Source organism: Cornus florida, unplaced genomic scaffold, assembly GCF_030987335.1.
Source record: "Cornus florida cultivar Cherokee Brave unplaced genomic scaffold, ASM3098733v1 CherokeeBrave_3.0.0_Hap2_Chr10, whole genome shotgun sequence".
NCBI lineage: Eukaryota > Viridiplantae > Streptophyta > Magnoliopsida > Cornales > Cornaceae > Cornus > Cornus florida.
In genome coordinates this window covers 95,944,263-95,950,992 of record NW_026775580.1, presented here as the reverse complement: position 1 = coordinate 95,950,992, position 6,730 = coordinate 95,944,263, and the positions used below count along the sequence as shown (strand labels likewise).

The 6,730-nt window shown below is 38.5% G+C and overlaps 1 pseudogene; it reads right to left on the bottom strand.

Annotated features, from left to right (window-relative positions):
• Positions 1-944: 944 nt before the first annotated feature.
• On the bottom strand, positions 945-1,043 carry LOC132280393 (small nucleolar RNA R71; annotated as a pseudogene).
• Positions 1,044-6,730: the final 5,687 nt, after the last annotated feature.

Sequence of the window (6,730 nt, the reverse complement as noted above, 5' to 3'; positions counted from 1 at the left end):
AGTTAAGTCGTCGACCCGCGTGGAGGTTTGTTTTTAATTTCTTAGATAAATCGTGAGCCCGTATGGAGGCATTCTTAATTGTTCTTTGCATCATTGTTGTTAAAGCATAGGAGTATGGGTTAAGTGTTTGTGGAGGAAGTTTCATTGAATTGTTTTGAAGTCGAAGTATTTATTCATTCATTGTGTTTATGTGTTTTTACATTGTGCATGCATGGTCGTAGATCACTAAGACCAACTTTTGTCCCTCTTGATTTGCATCTTGAATCCGTAGTTAGAAATCCTAGGGGAAGAGGAAGCTATAGTTCTACCCAATCCATTACATCAATGGAAGGCCATAATAAAGAGCATGTGGAGGACCTTAGTCACATAAACCAACAAGGTATCCTCCATCCAAATGTGCATCACGAGAACATGCAAGCACCATTAGACATGCCTAGGCCATTCATTCACCAACCACAATAACAACAAGGCCAAGTTCCATTTGGAATGCCAAGGCCAATGTATGCTCCATAACCTCCCATCATTCAAGAAAATCAAAATCAAGGTGCCCATGTTGCACCTCAAATTGATAATCCTCCACTTGTTTTAAGATATCACTATGTGCCTAATGAATACAATGCACCCACATGCATTCAATTGCAACCATTTAGAGCACATCACTATGAAATTAAGCCACAAACCATTCAAATGCTTCCTAACTATCATGGACTTCAAAGTGAAGAACCTTACAAGCATTTGGATGAGTTTCTAGAAGTATGTTCCACCGTAAAATATACGGACATGTCGGAAGAAGTCTCAAGACTCAAACTTTTTCCATTCACCTTAAAAGACAAGGCAAAGTATTGGTTTAACAATCTTAGGCCTTTTTCAATCACTTCTTGGATAGAAATGCAACAAGAGTTCTTGAAGAAGTACTATCCGGTTTCAAAGACCAATGCCATGAGAACCTCAATTCGAGAATTTTCACATGGGGATAGAGAAACATTTTATGAGGCATGGGAACGCTTCAATGAATTGCTTAGGAAGTGTCCACATCATGACATGCCCAAATGGCAATTAGTTCAATATTTCTTTGAGAGCTTATCGGGCAACTATAAGGGTATGGTTGATGCTTCGATGGGTGGCTCATACATTGATAGGCAAGAGGATGACGTGTGGCGTCTTTATGAGAGCATGAGTGAAAATTCTTTGCATAGAACACTATCATACAAGAATGGTAGAAATTAAAAAGGTAGGAAGAGTGTTGGTTTACATCAAGTCGACCATTCAAATGAAATAGCCGCCGAAATGAAGTCTTTATCTCAAAGGTTTGATCAATTTTTGATTAACCAAAACTCAGCAAACCAAGTATCTTCCTTCCCTAACCATTCTCATCGTGCATCAAATGAAACATGTATGACTTGTTCTGATGTTCTTCATTCTACTTCTCATTGTCCTCACGGACAAGTGCAAAATGAACCTAATAAACAAGTCAATGCAGCTTTTGTGAACCAAGGGAACAATCCTTATGGTACTCATTATAATCCAAGTTGGAGGAATCATCCGAATTTCTCTTGGAAAAACCAAGGAGAGGGCTCAAATCCTTCCCAAGGCGATTTTCAAGGGAAGTACATTCCACCTCCACTTCAAAACAAAGGATCCCAAGGCTATAGACCTTATCAATCATAAGGGAATCAATTTGCTAATTCTAATTTTCCCAACCAATCTTATTCCCAAGGAAATACTAGAAGTCCCGCCTTTGAAGAAAAAGTTTTGAATGCTTTGGGCACTTTAGAGGCTAACACTCAATTGCTTCATTCTCACTCTCAATCTATTGTGAAGCTAAAAACCCAAGTAGGGAAAATAGTAAGCACTCTTAATGCAAGAGAGAAGGGAAAGATGCCTATTAATGCCCCACCTAAGCAACAATGTGTTATGGAAACCCATTCCTCATCAGAATGCCACACCATTGAACATGTTAATGCGATGACTACCTTGCGGAGTGGTAGGATTATGGACAATCAAGTTGAAATGTCCAATGAAGAGAATGAACCGGTGCAACCTCAAGTTGTCACCCATCCCGTTTCACATTCTATTTCTCCTTCATTTTATATACATGACCTTATAAATGAGAAAGTCTTGAAAAATGTGTTTGAAAAAGAAGTTTTGAAAAATGATGTTGAAAAGGTTTTGTTGAAAAATGCTTTGAAACAAAATGATTTTAAAACTTCTTGTGTTGAAGAGAGTTCAAAAGAAAATTTTGAAAAAGTGTTTGAACCAAAAGTTGGAGGAATCATCCGAATTTCTCTTGGAAAAACCAAGGAGAGGGCTCAAACCTTTCCCAAGGCGGTTTTCAAGGGAAGTACATTCCACCTCCACTTCAAAACCAAGGATCCCAAGGTTAGAGACCTTATCAATCACAAGGGAATCAATTTGCTAACTCTCATTTTCCCAACCAATCTTATTCCCATGGAAATGCTAGAAGTCCAGTCTTTGAAGAAAAAGTTTTGAATGCTTTGGGCACTCTTGAGGCAAACACACAATTGCTTCATTCCCACTCTCAATCTAATGCGAAGCTAGAAACCCAAGTAGGGCAAATAGCAAGCACTCTTAATGCAAGAAAGAAGGGAAAGATGCCTATGAATGCCCCACCTAAGCAACAATGTGTTGTGGAAACTCATTCCTTATCAGAAGGCCACACCATTGAGCATATTAATACGGTGACTACCTTGCGGAGTGGTAGGATTGTAGACAATCAAGTTGAAAAGTTCAATGAAGAGAGTGAACCGGTGCAACCTTAAGTTGTCACCCGTCCCAAATCACATCACATTCCACCTTCATTGCATATATATGATCTTGTGAATGAGAAAGCTTCAAAATATGATTTGAAGAATGATTTTGAAAATGATTTGAAGAAAGATTTGCCGAAAAATGAATTTGAAAAGGTTTTGTTGAAAAATGATTTGAAACAAAGTGATTTAAAAAATTCTTGTGTTGAAGAGTTTTCAAAAGGAAGTGCTGAAAAAGTGTTTGAGCCAAAAGCTCTATTTCCTGATGCCTTAAAAGGATTCATTTCAAAAGACAAACAAAAGGCAAAAACCAACGAAATCATGGAAATTTTTAAGCAAGTGAAAGTTAATCTTCCACTTTTGGATGCAATCAAGCAAATTTCGGCTTATGCCAAATTCTTGAAAGACTTCAGAACAATAGCCAAGCACCAAGAAAAGTGGTTTTAACCGAGCAAGTGAGCTCAATTTTCCAACATAACACTTTACCAAAGTTTAAAGACCCCGGTTCACCTACTACTTCATGCATTATTGGTGATCATATCATTAATCTGGTGCTTCTTGACTTAGGAGCAAGTGTTAACCTTTTTCCATACTCGGTTTATGTCAAATTGGGCCTAGGTGAATTGAAACCGACGTCGGTAGTTTTACAACTTGCCGACCGATCCATTAAGAAGCCTAGGGGTATAATTGAGGATGTTTTGATAAAGATTGACAAAATTTTCTTCCCCGTTGATTTCGTTGTCATTGACACAAAACCGGTCCCCAATTCTAAAAGCCAAATTCCCGTTATCCTTGGCCGTCCTTTTTTGGCAACCGCTAATGCCAACATCAATTATAGGACGGGGATAATGAAGATCTCATTTGGCCACATGAAGGTGAAGTTGAATATCTTCTATCCCACACCCAACTCATTTGACAAATATGAAGGAGAGGTTAATGATGTAGATAAATGCTATGACCTTCAATGTCAAGGAAGTGAGCTTTTGTGTAAGACCAAAACTTCAAAGGGATCTTCTTCAACATTGCATTCTCAAAGTCATGTTTCAAATTCTTGCCTTAAAAGGGCATGGAAGCCCAAAGATTGCGATTGCATTGACAAGGGATCAAAAGTTTCTTTTGAGCTTAATCTAGCAAGTTCTTCAAAGAACTATTTGTTGGGTGGAGTTCAAAGCATCTATCACCCCAGCAAGGAGGGGATGCATTACAAGATCTTTGATCCGGGCTAAAAAAGCCCAATGTCTTGCTAGAGACGTTAAAGACTAGCAAAACATTTCGTAAGGTGTCAAAACCCTATTCCTCCCTCATTTTTATCTTAAATTTCATTTCTTGCGAAGTCTAGATACTTGTTTTTAGTTCATATACATGGCTAGGGACTATGATTAGGATTGCATGAACTTTTATGTTGTGATTGAGTATTTTGCATAAGTTCGATTGATCTCAAATGAGAGTTTGATCGATCGAACTTCCACCTGCATCCAACATTTAGAAAAAATTTCAACCTGCATCCACCTGCATCTAAATCACCTCTCTGTCCCATCGTTCGAACTTATTCTTAGATCGATCAAAAGACCTTAGATCGATCTAACTTAAAAGTTCGATCGATCTGCAAGTTCCAACACTTAATCAAAATTTTGAACCAAAAACCTGCATATTTTTGCTCTCTATCTGATCGATCGAACATTTTGTTCAGATCGATCTTAGTTCTTCATCTCACCATCTTTGACTTTGTTTGACTTTTTAATTTTAAAATCCAAAAATATTTTTATTTTGTTTTATGTTTCAAAAATCCCAAAAAGATTTTATTTTATTCAAAAAAAAAAAAAGAAAAAAAAAGGGGGATTTTACTTTATTTATTTCAAAAAAACCAAAAAGATTTTATTTTATTTTTACTCTTATTTTTCAAAAATCCAAAAATATTTTCTATTTTTCAATTTTAGTTTTAATTTTTTTTAATTTTAGTTTTTAATTTTTCAAAAATTTCAAAAATACTTTGAAGAGAGATCATCACAGTTCGATCGATCTGAAATCTCAGTTCGATTGATCGAACTTAACGGGAAATTTTTTTAAAAATAGAACCTGAGGGTCTCAAGATCAATTCATTAGATCGATCCAACCCTCCAAACCCTTGTCCCTCATTTCCATCATCACTGTGCACCCATCTTCATTATCTTCTCTGGCGAATCTCCAGCGAGATCCGGTGGGTGTTGACTTCTCTCTTCTCTCGGATTCCATCACCCCCTTCACGTCTCATCCACTTCTCTCATATTTTAGGTGAGATCCGAGATCTACTTTGTGATTTAAGCTTCTATTTTATGTATTCGTACTTTACATGCTAGATCCATGATATTTTGATGATGAAATCCACCATTGATGAAGCTTGAAACATTGTGTATATATGTGTATATATGTGTTTGTATATATTTGTATATATTTGAGTTTTGATTTGTTTTGTGGGAGTATAGGCTTTGTAAAGTGAGTAGGATTGAGGAATTGTTGTGTTGATGGGCCCATGACCTTGTTTGTGTGGCCCTCGCGATTCTAAAGTCATAGATCTGTGACCTTTCAATTTTTATCTTCATACAGTTCGTTCGATCAAACTTCTATCTCAGATCGATCTTGAGAGATCGATCGAACTCATCTTTTTCAGTTTCTCAAATCGATCGAAGTTTTGAGATCGATCTTACATCTTTTTGTGATCGATCGAACTTCACATATTTCATACACACATTCCATGCATCTTATCTTGTGTCCATGCTATCTCATTCATGCCCAATGCCTGTGATATTTCACATTGGATGCATTTCATACTCATATTGCTTAGCATGTTCACCTCTTATCACTTGTATAGATTCATGTCATATATGTTTTGGCTATCTTATTTGACATACATGTTTTTATTTTGTGCTTTCAATTCTTTATTCTGGCACTGACTCCCCTTGTAAGTTTTAAATTATTTTTCAGGCCATGACTAAGCGCAAGACTATTGCCAAGAGGCAACACGGGCCTCAGAGACATATCAGACCTAGGATAAAGGAGCCAGCAGAGCCCTCTCATATATAGGAGGAGCCATTAGAGCCTACTCCACCTCGGTCACCTTCTCATGAGGCTGAGGCTAATCATATTCGTTCTACTTCTGAGGCTCAACCTGCGTTTACACCATTTCCATCTCCATTACATGCTGAAGCTAAGCATTCACCATTACCATCTCCACCACACCAGCCAGCTCGAGAGCGTGACAGGCCCGCGCCTAGATATGCACATATGACAGTGGACCATGAGTCAGTTTTTGACATAGATTTTTTTCTCCAGATCGGTGCTGACCCGATCAGCTTATGATGATATTATCCAGAGGGGCCTTGTAGCTATTTTTGCCCCAGTTACTGAGTCAGTCTACCCGCGACTAGTATGGATGTTCTTCCAGAACCTCCGACCGTCCCCGCGTACCACGGTAGAGCTGGTCACTACCATAGATGGCCATCAGATTTCTCTTACTGTGGACACACTAACCAGATCATGCCATTATCTGCACCGATGCCCTCCGGAGCTATAGGAGCTTTATCCTAGGCTATACAAGCCTTTTTATACCGACATGGCAGTATTTCTGACAGGTCACCATGCCGATGGCAAGACTTTCGCCACCCGCACTTTTTTTCCAGATGACCTATGGTTCTTTGATTCCGTTTTCTTTTGGAACATATATATGGTTGGGCACAAGATTCAGCGGTGAAGAGATTATCTGATAGCCCTCTACGCATTTTATACAGGCCACTGGGTACCTATCCCAGCGTTCATCTGGAGCATGATGAGGAAGCTCTTCCATGAGTATATCAGCAAGGAAAAGCCCAGAAGGGCTAAGTCTCTTCCATTCAGCCACCTCATCACCCAGATACTGATCGATCAACGCTATCCTTTCCATCCTCAGGAGTACCCTGAGAGAGGTTCCTGTCACTTTTTGAAGAAGG